Here is a 22,277-nt window from a genome sequence, read left to right as displayed (position 1 = left end):
CAAAACAACATATTTATGAATAATTATCGCACTAATTGTATGTAGAAAAATAATCTCACCAATATATAAATAAACCAAAGCATTTAAAATTAATATATGATTAGCCAAATTAAAATTAATCACAAGTAACCTTGTATATCATTAGTAATATTAATATCAATATAAATTCATTAGTTATAGAGATAACTTTCAAATAGTTTACCACTTTGAACTGTAATATTAAAATTTATGTGGTTCACAATTACTGGTGGGAAGGAGATATACTACATCTAAACTATCCGATATATACCACTTTGAACTTGATTTGGGTTCCTTACTCATTAACAGTCTCAACATTACCACTAGCCATATTCAAGCAAAAAAAATATAGTTTTTTTGAAGGGTCGGTAGGGGAGGCCCCTACCGATATTTTTGTATATATAAAAAAGAATATATGTACATACAACACAAATTACAAGGCTCAAAGAGCCAAAAGAAAAAGAGGAAGACCAAAACTAAGAAAAAAATCTCTCTCCACATGGTTAGTGCTCCTCTCAGCTTCTGCTCAGTCTTGATACAAACCATGCCAAGTTCCTCTTTAAGTTTGCCTTCCATGAATGCAAAGTTGGGGGTCTTGTTATAAAAAATAACACCATTTCTGACGGTCCAAATCACCCAACAAGGCATCATCACTATTTTCCTGAAGCAACTATCAAAAGTTGTTCTTGCTTCTATATCATCAGATCCAGTGATTAGAGAGTGAGGTCCCAATGAATTGAAATAGAACTACAACAATTCAAAACACGGATGAAGACAGGTTTCCTCAACCCCACTATTACAAAGCACACAATTGTAGTCATCCAGATAGTGTTTTTTGTGTAGGATGTTCCTTGTGTTCAAACAATCCCTGAGTAGGAGCTAGAAAAAAGAATTTATGCTTACCAAGATTCCCTAAGGACCAGAGCCATCTAAAAAGGGGAGAGGCTTCAAGAGATTCTTGAAGTTGGGAGTATGCTTTCCTGGTGTTATAGGTATTTGAGCCCCAAATGTAAGACCACTAATCCTCAATTTCCAACTCCAAGTGTCTCTCTTGTATCAATCCTAGAGTTCAGCTATCTAGGCTGAAGCATGGGAGGATATATAGAGGGAGGGCAAAGATGTTGCTGATGTCTCTGTCCAAGAAGAACCTTATAGAGCATTTGGATTTCTTGTGAAGGAGAAGAGTTGGAGGAATTTGTGTTATAGGAGATTATCTAACCAATTGTCTTGCTAGAGCATAACTGAGTTTCCTCTACTAGGATTACACTTTGTCAATAACCTAAAATTTCAACATAGTTTGAGCACATATTTCCACCAAAAGGAACCAATAGGGCTTCTAGCATGAGGGGTGTTGTTGTTGGAGTAAAGCTTTGACCAGATCATGCTAGAATCCCACAAACTATATATGTGGAAAGATGTGCCCTGTTGATTTTCACATAGTTTGAGCACCCCGCAAAGGCAACGTAGGGTCAATTATACTTTCAAGTATATGGTGGACTAAAGTATGCTGGTGCTTTACCACAGATGAAGTTACGGTTGCCAATCTTAGTAATCAAAAGGTCTTTCCATCAAAAGGAATCAATAGCCCTCAAACTGAATTTGTGTTGTACGTTAGCTTTGTCGAAGAAGAACCTTACATGCATGATTTAGAACTTATCCAAAAATTTGAGCAATAAGGTTGAATTCCATGTCTTTAAATTGATGATACCTAACCCTCCTTCACTTTTGGCGCTGTGTTGGTTTATTTTAAATGTACATAGATAAATCCGCAAGCGCATGGATACCGTTGTAGCTTTCACCTGGGAGTATTCCAGAGTATCATATTTATCCACAGGGAAACAATGGTTAAAGAAGTTGATAATTCACCATCATGTATCTACTAACTAGTATAGTAACTAAACTAAAGTCATGGTAAGTGTTGTTTATGATAAGAGTTATGAATAATGACTCACACTTAAGAGAATTACATAATAAATAAGTAGTCTAACTAAGTTGAGAGGACAACGGGTGAGTTCAAGGTTCCTAAATACTTCTCTGTTACTTTGGTTCTATAGGGTATAACTAATCATGGGTAAATATAGCGATCATATACAGTAACACTTTAAAGCAACAGTACCTTTCCAACTCTCGAGGGGGATGAGAAAGCGTAGTTGGGGGAAGGGTGCCTAAAGCTCTACTAACATCAATCCTAACGCGGTGGATTACAATGGCCTGACAGAGCTGTAGCCCCTGGGGCTACCACAACTAACCATATGATTGAGCGCAATCTCAGATAACCTATAGTCTAGACACCATGTCTATACTAAGAATTACTACTCTAGTCACATATGATAACTAAAGCACTCGATGCGAGCGGAGATCTCATGCTAAGGTATGATAACTATACTAACCAAACACATGAAAGGCATAAAAGTAGATATAAAAGATAAATATATTAAAGCATAAGTCTTGCAAAGGTGAGATACAAAGATATACTTGACCTCCGAAGTTTTCTCCAGAACCTGAGCATGGCTCATCTCTCCCTAACTCTCAACTAGAGCTATTCTACTTCTACATCTTCAGAGCTGGCTCTGATTCTGACACGGAGGATATGAATTAGGGTTTCAGGGATGCCTCCAGAGAGGGGAGTAGGGGTTGCTATATATAAGCCGAGGTGGAGTAGGGGGCAAGGAATCGAGGTGGAGTAGGGGGCAAGGAATCGCCACATCATCGATCCACATCAACTCCCTCGATAACCGTTGGATGAACCAACTTAAAATTGCCTTAAAATCAAGGGTCCAGATCTTAGGAAGGCGTAAGAGGCGGCGCAGGGCGAGGGGCCTCCGTAATGGGTCGGTCGTCCTGCTATCATGGTAGGTGGGCCTCCCCTTCAGATGGTGGGTCCTAGGCTCCGTCTTGAGTCGACTTTCGTAGGTTTCACGAGTTGAATCACTTGTTGATGTCGGTTTGCCTATTTGAAGTGTATGATAGTGGTCCTAGGAGCTATTTTTTAGATAAATCCTCCTGTATTCACATGTTCACGAAAGTACACAGGCGTTCAATCAAGAACTGTCCTCTAGATTAGAATAAACTGATCTGACTTTTAAACTTACCCATATTACCTTCAACCATGGGGCTCCTTAGCCTTCACTTGGGTCTTGAGCAATTGAAAGACAGAACGATCAAGTCAAGCACTATGTCTCTAGTTCTTTGTTCCACCATTGTTTTGGAGTTTTTATAAGTTTTCAAATAAAACTCAGAGATTCTATTGTATGACACTCTCAAGTCTCTCAATATATATGGTATTTGTGGATCCTCACCAAGGCAATAAAGATATTATGCCTTTTTCTCTTCCTACCACTAAAGCTTATGTAGAGAGAAAACTAGAGCATACTTGCAATGCATATATTGTAAAGTCAAACAATGGATCCAAAGAGAGTTGAGTCATATAATCAAATCAAGATATGCATGTGTGTGGATATATGGTAGATATATATATGGTGGCTAACATAATTCTACTTTGCTCCTTGAAAACTTATCTCTCTTTGGAAACTTGGAAACATTTGCTAGAGAGCAGGGGCTATCTTACTCATCTCCTCTTTTTTAGGCGGGCATCTAAGTACCCATTGTTTTAGATATCTTGAACACTTTTGTGTCCATTTTTTATTTTCTCTTTCTTTTTTTATGAATAACTTTTGCATAGCCCCATGCCTCTTTTCTTCAACAAAACTTTTGAGAGATAGCAACAAGAACTTGAAGCATTTATTTGGTGGATGGGAAACTTAACAAGCATATTTTTATGTTCTCTTCCAGTGTAGGAGCAAAAACATTTTTGGGTGGATCTAGATGGAAGACATGTTTTTGCGTACTCCCAGTAGGTGTATATGTGGGTGGTGTGTACATGATCTTGATTTTAAGAGCATGACAAACCTCTCATAAGGGTCAACAAAGCTTAACAAAACTCAATGCAAAAGCATGCAGCATATATGTGGAAGGTTTCCTAGCCTAAATAACAAGCATGGCTCTGGTGGGAATTTAAGCTTTGCCATACAGGAACTCATTATGTAACATTTTTATGTTTTTCAAAAGATAAATCTCGATAACTTTAGTGTTACTTAGAACAAGATAAACAGCAGCTCCGATCTTCTCAAATCATATTCATTAATTACCTAGACTTAGATCAAGCATATGCTACCCACGAGTTTCAAGTTCAGAATAAATACTTATATCAAAACAATTTTATCCAAAACTCGGGAGAATTCAAGGTTGAAAACTAGATACTTGAAAGGAATTACAATAGAGCAACTATTCATTAATTCCATTTAAGAGATTATTCTGAGACCCCTTTATTTTATTCAGCTCTTAAAAATAAATTAAAGCAAACTAGACACATCTTTTTATTTCGTTTCCATCTTTGGATCACACATTATTACTATAAATGATGAATGCAAAGATAAATTTTTATTTTGTTTTTATTCACCATTTTTTAGCTATTAAAAAGAGTCTGAAAACTAAAATAAAGGTAAAGAATACTTACCTAGATACATAGGACTACTCCTACCCCAAACTAGCTCTTTCGGTGAGGGTTCGGTGTCTTAAGTCCTTTGAATCGGACTTCTCCTTGTGAAGTTCATCGATCAAGTACCTCGGTTTGCTCTTAAGTTGAGGATTCTTGTGATGTCACCTCTAATGGTGATGTCACTTTTTTCCGCCAAACCCATCTTGCTTTCTGTAACACCTCTGGTGTTATGAACTTGCTTAGCGCCTAGGTTAAGGCCTCAGAGAAATCAAGCCGAATGAGTTTTTGATCTTTAACAATTTAAAACACACATGAAATAATTTCTACAAACAAGAACAAGATAAAACTTGTGTATAGTGTTTATGTAAAAATGGTGAGTAAATAGTGTAGATAAGAATACAACTTTAATTTTTGGGAAGTGAGTATTGTTAACTAGGGATTTTGGGAGCTCAAAAATCGAATCCAAAATTCAAACTAGAGCTTTCGTTGAATCGATGAGAAATTGAACTTATGTTTCAAATACCATCTTTGGTGATTTATATTGAGCAAAATAGTAAAAGGGTGCTTAAATGTTTTGATCCTATGGTTTAGTATAAAGTATGGACTATTGCATGAAATGTTTATTTGATGAAATTAATAAGGTTTATACATATTAAAAATTGTGATGAAAGCGCAAATGGTTGTTAGTTGTAACCGGGCCTTGCCCTTTTCTAAATCTGAAAATGATAGTACACAATGCCGTTTTGATATTCAAATTCTAACAAAATTGTTTAAACATCGACTTCATGTTCTTGTACTATTACTTGCCTCTAGGCGAGGACTTGAGCATGTCTTAAGCGGTAGTGCAGTTTTGTTTTTATTTGGTAATAATTGTCCAATTGTTGACTAATTAGGCTCAAAACGTTCGTCTCGCAAAGTACAACCAAACTGTGCAATTAGTTTTTGATTTCGTCAATATTTAGTACTCCATACATATACCATAAGTTTGATATGATAGGAAATCTTCTTTTTACATAGTGCCAAATTCTAAAATTTGGAGCAACTAAACATGGCTTAGGAAAACTTATGAGCCGCCTTGTCAGCTCAGCACATCAAAACAGCTTCAACCCGCTTACGTACGAACAGGCCCGATGCCGAGTTGCTTTAGCAAAAGGCTGCTGCAAAGTATTCCTTTCTTTTCCAGAGAAGAAAACAAAGGAAGATGACTAAATGCATTCCCCCTTCAACGTGCCTCGCTTGGCTTTGGATAAAAGTAGGAGGACGAGGACAACTTTTACTGTTAGCCTTAAAGCAGCGCAGATAGCTAGGAAATGTCGCTTCCATGGCGTACGGACCGTCAAATCAACACAAATCACTGAGGGCGTGTTTACTCCAGCTGTCGTTGTTTACGAATATGGATTATTTACTAAACTAAATGCACAGCTTAGGATTAATTTACGAGACGAAGCTTTTAAACCTAATTAGTCTATGATTTAATAATATTGTGCTACAGTGAACATGTGTTAATGACGAATTCTGTAATTTATTTTTTTATTAGTATCCGAACACCACATACGATACTCCTATATGACATCTCCTAAATTTTAGTCACTGAATCAAACACCCCCTAGTACTAACATGACGGAGGTAGGGAAGGATTCAGATAATGCTATTTACCAAAAACTTATTTTGAATTTAGATACATATATGGATACGAATATTATCGGGTGCAAATGCAAAATGGAAAACTGATATCTACTTGATTCCGAAGATAATAGTGTCTAATTGTTTTATCGAATGTTTTAATAGAACAAAATCATTATGCATTATTTGGGGATGCAAAATATGAGTATAGTATAACACATATTGATAAAGACAATCCATCAAAACAACATATTTATTAATAATTATCGCACTAATTCTATGTAGAAAAATAATCTCACCAATATATAAATAAACCAAAGCATTTAAAATTAATAAATGATTAGCCAAATTAAAATTAATCACAAGTAACCTTGTATTTAGTAATATTAATATCAATATAAATTCATTAGTTATAGAGATAACTTTCAAATAGTTTACCACTTTGAACTGTAATATTAAAATTTATGTGGTTCGCAATTACTGTTAGGAAGGAGATATACTACATCTAAACTGTCCTTGAACTTGATTTTGGGTTCCTTACTCATTAACAGTCTCAACATTACCACTAGCCACATTCAAGCAAAAAAAATATAGTTTTTTTGAAGGGTCAGTAGGGAGGCCCCTACCGATATTTTTGTATATATAAAAAAGAATATATGTACATACAACACAAATTATAAGGCTCAAAGAGCCAAAAGAAAAAGAGGAAGATCAAAACTAAGAAAAAAAATCTCTCTCCACAGGGTTAGTGCTCCTCTCAGCTTCTGCTCGGTCTTGATACAAACCATGCCAAGTTCCTCTTTAAGTTTGCCTTCCATGAATGCAAAGTTGGGGGTCTTGTTATAAAAAATAACACCATTTCCGACGGTCCAAATCACCCAATAAGGCATCATCACTATTTTCCTGAAGCAACTTCCAAAAGTTGTTCTTGCTTCTATATCATCAGATCCAGTGATTAGAGAGTGAGGTCCCAATGAATTGAAATAGAACTACAACAATTCAAAACACGGATGAAGACAGGTTTCCTCAACCCCACTATTACAAAGCACACAATTGTAGTCATCCCGATAGTGTTTTTTTTTGTGTAGGATGTTCCTTGTGTTCAAACAATCCCTGAGTAGGAGCTAGAAAAAGAATTTATGCTTACCAAGATTCCCTAAGGACCAGAGCCATCTAAAAAGGGGAGAGGCTTCAAGAGATTCTTGAAGTTGGGAGTATGCTTTCCTGGTGTTATAGGTATTTGAGCCCCAAATGTAAGACCACTAATCTTCAATTTCCAACTCCAAGTGTCTCTCTTGTATCAATCCTAGAGTTCAGCTATCTAGGCTGAAGCTTGGGAGGATATATAGAGGGAGTGCAAAGATGTTGCTGATGTCTCTGTCCAAGAAGAACCTTATAGAGCATTTGGATTTCTTGTGAAGGAGAAGAGTTGGAGGAATTTGTGTTATAGGAGATTATCTAACCAATTGTCTTGTCAGAGCATAACTGTGTTTCCTCTACTAGGATTACACTTTGTCAATAACCTAAAATTTTAACATAGTTTGAGCACAAATTTCCACCAAAAGGAACCAATAGGGCTTCTAGCATGAGGGGTGCTGTTGTTGGAGTAAAGCTTTGACCAGGTCATGCTAGAAGCCCACAAACTATATATGTGGAAAGATGTGCCCTGTTGATTTTCACATAGTTTGAGCACCCCACAAAGGCAACGTAGGCTCAATTATACTTTCAAGTATATGGTGGACTAAAGTAAGTTGATACTTTACCACTCATGAAGTTAAGGTTGCCGATCTTAATAATCAAAAGGTCTTTCCATCAAAAGGAACCAACAACCCTCAAACTGAATTTGTGTTGTAGGTTAGCTTTGTCGAAGAAGAACCTTACATGCATGATTTAGAACTTATCCAAAAAATTGAGCAATAAGGTTGAATTCCATGTCTTTAAATTGATGATACCTAACCCTCCTTCACTTTTGGCGTTGTGTTGGTATATTTTAAATGCACATAGATAAATCCGCAAGCGCACGGATACCGTTGTAGCTTTCACCTAGGAGCATTCCAGAGTATCGTATTTATCCACAGAGAAACAATGGTTAAAGAAGTTGTTAATTCACCATCATGTATCTACTAACTAGTATACTAACTAAACTAAAGTTGTGGTAAGTGTTGTTTATGATAAGTGTTATGAATAATGACTCACACAAGAGAATTACATAATAAATGAGTAGTCTAGCTAAGTTGAGAGGACAACAAGTGAGTTCAAGGTTCCTAAATACTTCTCTATTACTTTGGTTCTATACGGTATAACTAATCATTGGTAAATATAGCGATCATACATAATAACACTTTAAAGCAACAATACCTTTCCAACTCTCGAGGGGGATGAGAAAGCATAGTTAGGGGAAGGCTACCTAAAGCTCTACTAACATCAATTCTAACATGGTGGATTACAATGGCCTAACAGAGCTGTAACCCCTAAGGCTACCACAACTAACCGTAGGATTGAGTGCAATCTCAGGTAACCTATAGTCTAGACACCATGTCTATACTATGGATTACTACTCTAGTCACATATGATAACTAAAGCACTCGATGCGAGCGGAGATCCCATGCTAAGGTATGATAACTATACTAACCATACACATGAAAGGCATAAAAGTAGATAGAGAAGATAAATATATTAAAGCATAAGTCTTGCAAAGATGAGATACAAAGATATACCTAACCTTCGAAGATTTTTCTAGAACCTGAGCATGGCTCATCTCTCCCTAACTCTCAACTAGAGCTATTCTACTTCTACATCTTGAGAGTTGGCTCTGATCTTGACGAGGAGGATACGAATTAGGGTTTCAAGGATGCCTCCAAGGAGGGGGATAGGGGTTGCTATATACAAGCCAAGGTGGAGTAGAGGGCAAGGAATCACCACATCATCGATCCACGTCAACTCCCTCAATCACCATTGGATGAACCAACTTAAAACCACCTTAAAATCAAGGGTCCAGATCTTAGGAAGGCATATGAGGCAGCGGAGGGTGAGGGGCCTTCGTAATGGGCTGGCCGGCCGTCCTGCTACTGTGGCAGGTGGGCCTCCCCTTCGGATGGTGGGTCCTGGGCTCCGTCTTGAGTCGACTTTCATAGGTTTCGTGAATTGAATCACTTGTTGATGTCGGTTTGCCTATTTGGAGTGTATGACAGTGGTCCCGAGAGCTATTTTTTGGATAAATCCTTCTGCATTCATATGTTCACCAAAGCTCATGGAATTCATTAGTTTAAACCCCTAGACCTATATTTGGTGATGGAATTTAGCATATATGTAGGTTATATTGATGGTTTATGATTGACATTAACAATCATCAACAAGTTCCCCACACTTACCCTTTGCTAGTCCTTGAGCAAAGCTAAACTCAGCAATGGATCAGGAGTTGCTACAATGCTTTCATGCCTTAAAAGTACACAAGAATTCAATCAAGAACTCTCCTACGAATTAGAATAAACTGATCTGACTTTTAAACTTACCCATATTACCTTCAACCATGGGGCTCCTTAGCCTTCACTTGGGTCTTGAGCAATTGAAAGATAGAACGGTTAAGTCAAGCACTATGTCTTAAGTTTTTTATTTCACCATTGTTCCAGAGTTTTTATAAGTTTTCAAATAAAACTCAGAGATTCCATTGTATAACACTGTCAAGTCTCTCAATATATGTGGTATTTGTGGATCCTCACCAAGGCAATAAAGATGTTATGCCTTTTTCTCTTCCTACCACTAAAGCTTATGTAGAGTTTGTATGTAGAGAGAAAGCTAGAGCATACTTGCAATACATATATTGTAAAGTCAAACAACGGATCCAAAGAGAGTTGAGTCATACAATCAAATCAAGATGTGCTTGTGTGTGGATATATGGTAGATATATATATGGTGGCTAACCTAATTCTACTTTGCTCCTTGAAAACTTATCTTTCTTTGGAAACTTGGAAATATTTGCTAGAGAGCAGAGGCTATCTTATTCATCTCCTCTCTTTTTTAGGTGGACATCTAAGTACCCATTGTTTTAGATATCTCGAACACTTTTGTGTTCATTTTTTCTCTTCTCTTTCTTTTTTTATGAATAACTTTTGCATAGCTCCATGCCTCTTTTTTGCAACAAAACTTTTAAGAGATAGCAACAAGAACTTGAAGCATTTATTTGGTGGATGGGAAACCTAACAAGCATGTTTTTATGCTCTCTCCCAGTGTAGGAGCAGCAGGTGTATATGTGGGTGGTGTGTACGTGATCTTGATTTTAAGAGCCTAACAAACCTCTCATAAGGGTCAACAAAGCTTGACAAAACTCAATGCAAAAGCAAACAACATATTTGTGGAAGGTTTTCTAGCCTAAATAACAAGTATGGCTCTGGTGGGAATTCAAGCTTTGCCATACAGGAACTCATTATGTAACATTTTTGTGTTTTTTAAAACATAAATCTCTAGAACTTTAGTGTTACTTGGAACAAGATAAACAACAGCTCTGACCTTCTCAAATCATATTTGTCAATTACCTAGATTTAGATCAAGCATATGCTACCCACGAGTTTCAAGTTTAGTGTAAATTCTTATATCAAAATAATCTTATCCAAAACTCAGAAGAATTCAAGGTTAAAAACTAGGTACTTGAAAGAAATTACAACAGAGCAATTATTCATCAATTCTATTTAAGAGATTATTCTGAGTCTTCTTTATTTTATTTAGCTCTTAAAAATAAATTAAAGCAAACTAGACACATCCTTTTATTTTGTTTCTATTTTTAGATCACACATTATTACTATAATTCTATAAATGACGAATGCAAAGATAAATTTTTATTTTGTTTTTATTCACCATTTTTTGGCTATTAAAAAGAGACTGAAAACTAAAATAAAAGTAAAGAATACTTACTTGGATACACGAGAGTACTTGTCCCCCAAACTAGCTCTTTCGGTGAGGGTTCGGTGTCTTAAGTCCTTCGAATCGGGCTTCTCCTTGTGAAGTTCATTGATCAAGTACCTCGGTTTGCTCTTAAGTTGAGGATTCTTGTGATGTCACCTCTAATGGTGATGTCACCTTTTTTCCGCCAAAACCATCTTGCTTTCTGTACGATTTGTTCGGAGAGCGACACACTGATCCGGCTTCAGATCACAAAGACCCCAACCCTACAACCTTAGTATCACGTCTCCTCTGGTTATCAACCATGTCACAATCCGGTTGACCTCGCCAAGAAGGCTAATCCCTACTGCGAATCAAAGAACACAAGCAAGAACAAGATAAAAAGCAACTCAATTAAAGTGACAATTGTAGATGAATGATTAAGCACTCGAAGTTGGGGTCTTGCAAACCGATAACGGCGACTGTTCAATGACAGATTGATCTAAAACAAAACCCAAAACCTAATGTAGGTGGTGGCTACTGATTATATAGCCTAAGGGACATCCAAGGATCCCTCTTCACGTCCTAAAGGTGTCCCAACACGTTACAAGGCCCAACGGCCCAAAAGACGACGACGCAACACCATGATAGATTCTAGACGTCAACTTGTTTCGACAATTCCCATTGATTCTGATGGAATTTTGATGTGGGACCACTTCCATTGGTTTCCTTATGAAATTATCTTTCCATCCATATATAGATCATCAAAAATGGAGTTCGGATGCGTCCTAGGCATCCGTTTTATTACAGACTGGTCCTGACAGCCGAGACAGACTTGAACTCGAATTGGACTGGGCCTCTGGCTTGGCTTGGACGTCCTTGCTGGCCTCCTAAGGTGGTGGCCAAGGAGGAGGATGTCCAAGGCCATCTCTTAGGCGTTCTCCATCTTCTTGGGGCATGCTCCAACTTGGGCCTGGGTCCCAAGGATGTCTAACAAGCCCATGACGACAGTGTAGCTCTCGCCAAAAATAGCGATAGAATATATTAGTGATTTGGAGGCCTTGCCGATGTGATATTGAGATGGAACCAAATCTATTTGAAAGCTTATCAAACAAGCTTTCCATCAAGTGCTCATTAACCTCGATCGCACTCCGGATGGATGAGTTATGGCCTTCCCAATGAGGCAGTGTTGGGCTGCCGACGAACCGAAAGTTTAACTTTGATGAACTTCCATTATGAAACACATTTGAACCTACAATCAAATAGTGACATGTACATGTGGAACCAAGTAAATTATAACCAAAGGTACTATGCAAATGTAGGAACGAGCGCACCTTATAATCATTGTTTGTATCCGAAGGTGCCATGTCCTCATTAATTTATGTAAAAATGGTGAGCAAATAGTGTAGATAAGAATACAACTTTAATTTTTGGGGAAAGAGTATTTGAAAGGTCCTAATGGCTAGAGGGGGTGAATAGCCTATTTAAAAATTTCTACAACAACACTTAACAAACCGATTAGACAATTATGAGGTGAAGCAAGTGTTGTGCTAGCCTACTAAAAATGTAAGCCACCTACCACAATTCTAGTTTATGTAGTTTCTATCCACACAATAACTATGTCACTACACTAAGTTAGCGTGCTCTCAAAGGCTAACTAAAGAGTCACACTAACTAAACTAACAAGTTCTCACAACTAGCTACACTAAAGAGCTTGACAACTAGTCTGCGGTAATGTAAAGAGAGTGAGCAATTTGTTTATACCGCCGTGTCAAGGAGGGAGCCAACCAATCACAAGAATGAATACCAATAAAGACCAATCACCTCGGAATCAAATGATGAACACAATGATTTTTTACCAAGGTTCACTTGCTAGCCAGTAAGCTACTCCTCATTGTGGCGATTCACTCACTTGGAGGTTCACAGGCCAAACCCTCAATAGGGTGCCGCACAATCAACACAAGATGAGGATCACACAAGCCACGAGCAATCCACTAGAGTACCTTTTGGCTCTCCGCCGGGGAAAGGTCAAGATCCCCTCATAATCACCACGATCGGAGCCGGAGACAATCACCACCCTCCGCTCGATGATCCTCGCTGCTCCAAGCCATCTAGGTGGCGGCAACCACCAAGAGTACCAAGTGAACCCCGCAACAAAACGCGAACACCAAGTGCCTCTAGATGCATATACTCAAGCAATGCACTTGGATTCTCTCCCAATCTCACAATGATGATGAATCAATGATGGAGATGAGTAGGAGGGCTTTGGCTAAGCTCACAAGGTTGCTATGTCAATGCAAATAGCCAAGAAAGTGAGCTTGAGTCAGCCATGGGGCTTAAATAGAAGCCCTCATGAAATAGAGCCATTGTACCCCTTCACTGAGCACAACACGGGGTGACCAAACGCTCCGGTCATATCGACCGGATGCTAGACCTTAGCGTCCGGTCATGTGATGCGTGCCACGTGTCCCCTCTCTTCAAATGTTGATCGCCCGATCTCAATGGTCAAGTGATGACCGGACGCTGCAGCTCAAAGTGACAGGATGCTAAACCCCAGCGTCCGATCGTTTCCAGTAAGCATCCAGAGATGACTTTTCACGACCGGACGCACCCTGTCATCGTTCGGTCGCTGAGTGACCCAGCGTCTGGTCAGAGACCGACGCTACACGCCCTCTGCTGCCACTCACCGGATGCGCCGGTCCAACCGAGACCAGCGTCCGGTCACTTACAGTGACCTTTGTCTTTTCTGTCTAGAGCACTGGTGGCACCGTCAGACTGTCCGCTCTCTACGGGCGGACACTCCGCCAGTGAAGTTCCTAACCCTTGCTCAAATGTACCAACCACCAAGTGTATCACCTTGTGCATATGTGTTAGCATATTTTTACAAACATTTTCAAGTGTGTTAGCACTCCACTAGATCCTAAATGCATATGCAATGAGTTAGAGCATCTAATGGCACTTTGATAACCGCATTCCGATACGAGTTTCACCCCTCTTAATAGTATGGCTATCGAACCTAAATGTAATCACACTCTCTAAGTGTCTTGATCACCAAAACAAAATAGCTCCTACTATTTATACCTTTGCCTTGAGCCTTTTGTTTTTCTCCTTCTTTTCAAGTCCAAGCACTTAATCATCACCATGGCATCACCATCATTATGTCATGATCTTCATTTGCTTCACCACTTGGAATGTGCTACCTATCTCATGATCACTTGATAAACTAGGTTAGCACTTAGGGCTTCATCAATTCACCAAAACCAAACTAGAGCTTTCAGTATTGTTAATTAGGGTTTTTGGGAGCTCAAAAATCGAATCCAAAATTCAAACTAGAATGTTTTGTGAACAAGTTTCATGAACCTCAAATGGTAGCAATTGCTCCCCCTACATATGTGCTAAGAGTTTGGATTGAAGCTTGCACATATGGTTAGATAGAAAATATAGGAAACATTATCTACCAAATGATGCTAAGGTATAAAAGATGGACCTTTGAAGCATGATACCAATCGGAGTGCATCATTATACCATCCTTAGCACTATGGTTAGCTTGATACCACTTGGAAACACTTGGAAATGACATCACTAGATAACCTATGCATGCTAGATTTTCATTTCATCATTCAAACCAACAACTAGCATACACCACACAAGCATGGATATTGAAATTTAAAACTTGTGCCATGCAAGCAAACATATGAAATGCACATTCAAATGCACTATACAAGTTCATAAGCTTGCTCCTCCTACTTGTGTGCTCAAAATTTTAATTATTAATTGATCCCTTTCTTTTGTCATATATCTCCCCTTATGTCAAATTCTCCCCCTATCACTTGTATCTTTATTTCTCTCCCCTTTGTGTTGTCTTTTCACTATCTTTGTGCACTATTTCTCCCCCTTTGTCATCAATGATCACAAAGGCTTAACTTATAGATAGGTTGAGATTATCAATGTCAATCAATGGGGTGAAAATTATTTTCCCAAATTTAGTCCAATCTAGATCATTTACCAAAGATATTTAACTCAGTTTGATCCAAGAACAAGCTTCTTCACACCTTCAAATAAGGGTTATCTTGTACCATGTTGAGTTAAACACTTAGAGCTCATTTTCTAGATCAAACACTAGGTTTACAAGCCCACAAACATGTCATATGCTACCACTAGATCAAAATAAGCATAGAAGCAATAGTGGTACCATACAATCACCAAATTTATTTGATATTCATGAATGAGCCTATTAAATATGAAAAGATGCCTAGATGCACTAAACATGTCCTTAGCAAGGATGTATGCCATGCCAATCAACTTTTACCTTGGATTGTTCGAAGGAGAGGCATGTCATATAAGTGGAGGGTGCATCAACACATATTTGAGAAAATCCAATATGTTCAACTCATTCCTTAACTTGCAAAACCTTTTCTCATTCAATGGCTTGGTGAATATATCGGCAAGTTGATCTTCGGTGCCTACACTCTCAATACAAATGTCCTCTTTTTGTTGGTGATCTCTTATAAAATGGTGGTGGACATCAATGTGCTTTGTTCTTGCATGTTGAACCGGATTGTTGGTCAACTTGATTGTACTCTCATTGTCACATAGCAATGGCACCTTTTTTTAACTTGATTCCAAAGTCATTCAAAGTGGCCTTCATCCAAAGTACTTGTGCACAACAACTACCGGCGGATATGTATTCGACTTCAGTGGTTGATAATGCAACACTATTTTGCTTCTTTGATGACCATGAAACAAGTGATCTTCCCAACAATTGACATGTACCCGAGGTGCTCTTCCTTTCAACCTTGCATCCTGCATAATCCGAGTCGAAGTAACCAACTAGCTCAAACTTTGCTCCTTTGGGATACCATAAACCAACATTTGATGTATGCTTCAAGTACCTCAATATTCTCTTTGTAGCCTTCAAATGACTTTCTCTTGGTAAGGCTTAAAATCTTGCACGCATGCATACACTAAACATGACATCCAGTCTTGATGCGGTCACATAGAGTAGGCTTCCAATCATAGATCGATATAATTTTTTATCCACCATATTTCCACTTGTATCACTATCCAAGTTGCCATTTATTCCCATTGGTGTACTAATGACTTTGCTATCACTCATGCCAAACTTCTTGATCATGTCTTTGATATACTTGCCTTGACTCACAAATGTACTATTCTTCAATTGCTTGATTTGAAGACCAAGGAAGTAACTCAACTCTCCAATCATGGACATCTCAAACTCATTAGCCATCATCTTTCCAAACTCATCATAAAAGTCTTAATTGGTTGATCCAAATATGATGTCATTAATATAGATTTGCAACACAAACAAGTCTTTGCTAATCTTCTTGATGAAAAGAGTGGTGTCAACCTTGCCCATCATGAACCCTTTAGAGAGTAGGAAGTCCCTCAATCTCTCATACCATGCTCTAGGTGCTTGTTTCAAGCCATACAATGCATTCTTCAACTTGTATACATGGTCGGGCTTCTTGTCATCTTCAAAACCGGGAGGTTGCTCAACATATACTTCTTCATTGATGTAACCATTTAGAAATGCACTCTTAACATCCATTTGATAGAGCTTGATATTTTGGGCACAAGCATAGGCTAGCAAGATTCTTATTGCTTCCAATCTAGCAACCAGGGCATATGTTTCTCCAAAGTCAAGACCTTCAACTTGTGTATGGCCTTTTGCTACCAATCTTGCTTTGTTCCTTACTACTATCCCATCTTGATCTTGCTTGTTTCTAAAGACCCATTTGGTTCCAATCATATTGTGTCCTTTTTGTCTCTCTACTAATTCCCATACTTAATTTCTTGTGAAGTTATTCAATTCTTCATGCATAGCATTTACCCAATCAATATCTTTCAATACTTCATCTATCTTCTTTGGTTCAATGGATGACACAAATGAGAAATGCTCACAAAATAAAGCCAATCTTGATCTAGTTTGCACACCTCTAGAAATATCACCAATGATAGTGTTCAATGGATGATCCCTTGCAATATTAGTTGGTTGAAGGATTGGAACTTGATTGCTTGCACTTGCGTGATCATTGGGTTGAGATGATGTACTAGCCACTTGATCTTGTTCATTATCATGAGAGTCACTTGTACTAACTTGATCTGTATCATCTTGCACATTTGAGTTGGAGAGCACTTGCACTTGATCATCTTCATTATCATTCACTTTCCTAGGCCTCAATTCACCAATATCCATGTTCTTCATGGCATTTGAAAGTTGAATGCCTCTAACATCTTTCAAGTTCTCATTCTCTACTTGTGAACCCTTGGTTTCATCAAATTCAACATCATGAACTTTCTTAAGAGTACCACTATCCAAATTCCAAACTCTATATGCTTTGCTTATAGTGGAATAACCAAGTAGGAATCCTTTATCACATTTCTTGTCAAACTTACCCAATCTAGTGCCTTTCTTCAAGATATAGCATTTGCAACTAAAGACCCGAAAATATGCAATGTTGGGCTTTCTACCATTCAAGAGCTCATATGGTGTCTTCTCTTTCAATGGGTGACAATAGAGGCGGTTGCTACAATAGCAAGCCGTGTTGATAGCTTCGGCCCAAAAAGATTGACTCACATTGTACTCACTAAGCATAGACCTTGCCATATCAATGAGTGTTCTATTATTTTTCTCAACAAGGCCATTTGATTATAAAGTGTACTTGGTCGAGAATTGATGTCTAATTCTAAATTCATCACACAACTCATCAATTCCAGTGTTCTTGAACTTACTACCATTGTCACTTCTAACTCTCTTGATGGTTGTTTCAAACTCATTGTGAATGCCCTTGACAAATGATTTGAATGTTACAAACACATCACTTTTGTCCACTAGAAAGAATACCCATGTGTGTCTAGTGTAATCATCTACTATCACAAAGCCATATTTATTTCCACCAATACTAGTGTATTGTGTTGGCCTAAACAAGTCCATATGCAATAACTCAAATGCTTTACTAGTGCTCATCATGCTCTTCTTAGGATGAGTGTTTTCAACTTATTTACTGGCTTGACAAGAGCTACAAAGTTTATCCTTCTCAAACACAATATCTTTGAAGCCTCTAACCAAGTCATGCTTAACCAATCTATTCAATTGTTTCATTCCAACATGACCAAGCCTTCTATACCATAACCAACCTATGCTAGACTTAGTGAACAAACATGTAGATAATTTAGCTTTACTAGCATTAAAATCAACCAAGTATAGATTCTCATATCTAAAGCCTTTGAAGATCAAATTAGAGTCATCTACACTTATGATCTCTATATCATCTACCCCAAATATACATTTGAATCCAAGATCATATAATTGAGCCATGGATAGCAAATTAAAGTTCAAGCTCTCTACTAGCAACACATTGGAAATGCTCATATCATTGGATATTGCAATCTTACCAAGCCCTTTGACCTTGCCTTTGCCATTGTCACCAAATGTGATACTATCATAACCATCATTGCCATTGGTGTTAATTGAGTTGAATATTCTTGCATCACCGGTCATGTGTTGAGTGCACCCACTATCAAGAACCCAATGCCTTCCTCTAGCTTTGTAATTGATCTACCAAAGAAGATCAATTCTTTTTAGGTATCCAAACTTGCTTGGGTCCTTGAAGGTTAGTTATCAAGCTCTTTGGTACCCAAATAGCTTTCTTCTTTGAGCCCAACCATGGTTTACCAATGAACTTAGCCTTCATACCATTTGTACCCTTAGTAAGCACATAGAAAGAATTAATCTTAATTGAGGATACATTAGCATTTTTGCTCTTGTTTTTGCATTCATGCTCTTTATGACCAACTTGCTTGCAACCAGTGCAAAACCGACTATTATTCTTCACAAAACTAGTCTTGTGAGGGGCAAAGGCCGCCTTGCCTTTTTTGGGGGTATAGCCCAATCCCTCTTTATAGAGAGAAGCTCTTTAACTACCCAAGCACATAAGCAAGGGTCCTCACCACTATAGGCTTTAGCTAAGGTGTGAGTGAGCTTATTGACCTTCTTCTTAAGGTTCTCATTCTCAACCATTAGTGAGGCATCACAAGTGAAACCGTCACTACTAGATGAGGTGGAAGTAGAAATACTACAAGAAGCATTAGTGGGAGCAACAATGATAGACATAGATAATGTTTCATCAATTATATCACAAGTTAAGCCTACATTGCAAGTTTCAACATGCTTCTTTTTATCCTGCTCATTAAGCAAAGAGGAATGAGCCTTTTCAAGCCTTTTGTGAGCCTTACCAAGCTTCTCATGGGCTTCCTCTAGCCTCTCATGAGTTGCTTTGAGCTCATCAATGGCTTGCTTAAGGGCTTTTACCTCCATATTCAAGCTATTGCATTTCCTTTTCTTAATGTCAAAGCGTTCTTTGGCATCTTCTAGCATGTCAAATAATTCATCTTTAGTAAGTTCATTATCATCACTATCACTATCATTTTCATTATCATGTTCCTCATCACTTCCATCATCATAATTTTGTACCTTAGTAGCCTTAGCCATGAAGCATGATGGAGTGTCGAAGAGAGAAGGCTTCTCATTGATTGCAATGCTTGCAAGTGCATTCTTCTTGGTGGTCTTGTCATCATCGCTATCATCATCATCATCACTTGAGGAAGCATCACTATCCCAAGTGACCACATATGAACCACCCTTCTTCTTCTTGAAGGTCATCTTGTCCTTCTTCTCTTTCTTTTCCTTCTTGTCCTTCTTTTTGTTCTTCTTGTTATCATCATCATTGTCGCTATTGTATGGACATTGAGCAACAAGATGATCTTTGCTTCCACATTTGAAGCACATTCTTGACTCTTCCTTGTTCTTGGATAAAGATTTCTTTCTTCTAGCACGGTAGCCCTTCTTCATCATGAACTTGCCAAATTTCTTGACAAAGAGAGCCATCTTCTTATCATCATCATCATCCCATGAGCCATCATCTTCACTTGATGTATCTTGCTTTGTCTTGCCCTTGGATGATGTGGCCTTGAATGCAATGCTCTTCTTCTTCTCATCCTTCTTCTCATCTTTCTTCTCCTTCTTTTCTTCCCTCTCATCATCATCTCTATATGTATCATTGATCATTATATCTCCCAACACTTGGTTTGGTGTCATGGTGTTCAAACCACTCCTCACTAGAATAGTGACCAATGTGCCAAATCTTGAAGGCAAACATCTCAAGAACTTGTGGGAGAAGTCCTTGTCCTTCACCTCTTCTCCAAGTGCTTTGAGATCATTAACAAGCACTTAAAGCCTATGGAACATCTCCGGCACACTCTCATCCTCCTTTATCTTGAAGCTTGCAAACTTCTCTTTGAGAATATATTCCTTTGCACCCTTCACGGCTTGAGTACCTTCAAATGATTCTTTCAACATCTTCCATGCCTCATGAGCTTTCTCAATGTTCTTGATTTGCTCAAATGTTCTCTCATCTAAAGCATCATGGATGGCACTAAGAGCAATGTCATTATTTTGAAGTAGTATTTCTTCGGCGGCGGTGGGAGCCTCTTCATCTTCAATCTCAATCTTTGTCTCTACCACCTTCCAAACCTTCCTATTGATTGACTTGATATAAGTTATCATCTTAGCTTTCCAATAGGGATAATTTGAGCCATCAAATTGGGGTGGCTTTTTGGTGTTGTTGATTTGAGCTATTTTTACATCAAAGGTTGTTAAGCCTCAAATCACGGTGACCTCGGCTCCGATACCACTTGAAAGGTCCTAATGGCAAGGGGGGGTGAATAGCCTATTTAAAAATTTCTACAACAACACTTAACAAACCGGTTAGACAATTATGAGGCGAAGCAAGTGTTGCGCTAGCCTACTAAAAATACAAACCACCTACCACAATTCTAGTTTATGTAGTTTCTATCCACATAATAACTATGTCACTACACTAAGTTAGCATGCTCTCAAAGGCTAACTAAAGAGTCACACTAACCAAACTAACAAGCTCTCACAACTAGCTACACTAAAGAGCTTGACAACTAGTTTGCGGTAATATAAAGAGACTGAGCAATTTGTTTATATCGTCATGTCGAGGAGGGAGCCAATCAATCACAAGAATGAATACCCATGAAGACCAATCACCTTAGAATGAAATGATGAACACAATGATTTTTTACCGAGGTTCACTTGCTAGCCGGCAAGCTACTCCTTGTTGTGGCGATTCACTCACTTGGAGGTTCATACGCCAAACCCTCAATAGGGTGCTGCACAGCCAACACAAGATGAGGATCACACAAGTCACGAGCAATCCACTAGAGTTCATTTTCGCTCTCCGCCAGGAAAAGATCAAGAACCCCTCACAATCACCACGATCGGAGCCGAAGACAATCACCACCCTCCGCTAAACGATCCTCGCTACTCCAAGTCATCTAGGTGGCGGCAACCACCAAGAGTAACAAGCGAATCCCACAGCGAAACACGAACACCAAGTGCCTCTAGATGCAAACACTCAAGCAATGCACTTGGATTCTCTTCCAATCTCACAAAGATGATGAATCAATGATGGAGATGAGTGAGAGGGCTTTGGCTAAGCTCACAAGGTTGCTATGTCAATGCAAATAGCCAAGAGAGTGAGCTTGAGTCAGCTATAGGGCTTAAATAGAAGCCCCTATGAAATAGAGCCATTGAACCCCTTCACTGGGCACAACACGGGGTGACCGGACGCTCCGGTCATATCGATCGGACGCTAGACCTCAGCGTCCAGTCACGCGATGCGTGTCACGTGTCCCCTCTCTTTAAATGTTGATTGCCCGATCTCAACGGTCAAGTGATGACCGGACACTGTAGCTCAAAGTGACCGGACGCTGAACCCCAGCGTTCGGTCATTTCCACTAAGCATCCAGAGACGACTTTTCATGACCGAACGTGTCCAGTCATGCTTGATCGGACACAGGCAGCATTCGATCAGTCGGCGACTCCTCTGTCCACTGCCATGTCAGTAGGACTGGACGCACCCTGTCAGTGTTTGGTCGCTGAGTGACCTAGCGTCTAGTCAGAGACCAACGCTGCGCGTCCTCTACTGCCACTGACCAGACGCGTCGGTCCAACCGAGACCAGCGTCCGGTCACTTACAGTGACCTCCGTCTTTTCTGTCTAGGGCACCGGTGAAGTTCCTAACCCTTGCTCAAATGTGCCAACCACCAAGTGTATCACCTTGTGCACATGTGTTAGCATATTTTCACAAACATTTTCAAGTGTGTTAGCACTCCACTAGATCCTAAATGCATATGCAATGAGTTAGAGCATCTAGTG

This window comes from Miscanthus floridulus, chromosome 1 (genome assembly GCF_019320115.1).
Source record: "Miscanthus floridulus cultivar M001 chromosome 1, ASM1932011v1, whole genome shotgun sequence".
NCBI classification, from domain to species: Eukaryota; Viridiplantae; Streptophyta; class Magnoliopsida; order Poales; family Poaceae; genus Miscanthus; species Miscanthus floridulus.
The sequence above is the reverse complement of the archived record's forward strand: the minus strand, read 5'-3'. Positions refer to the sequence as shown.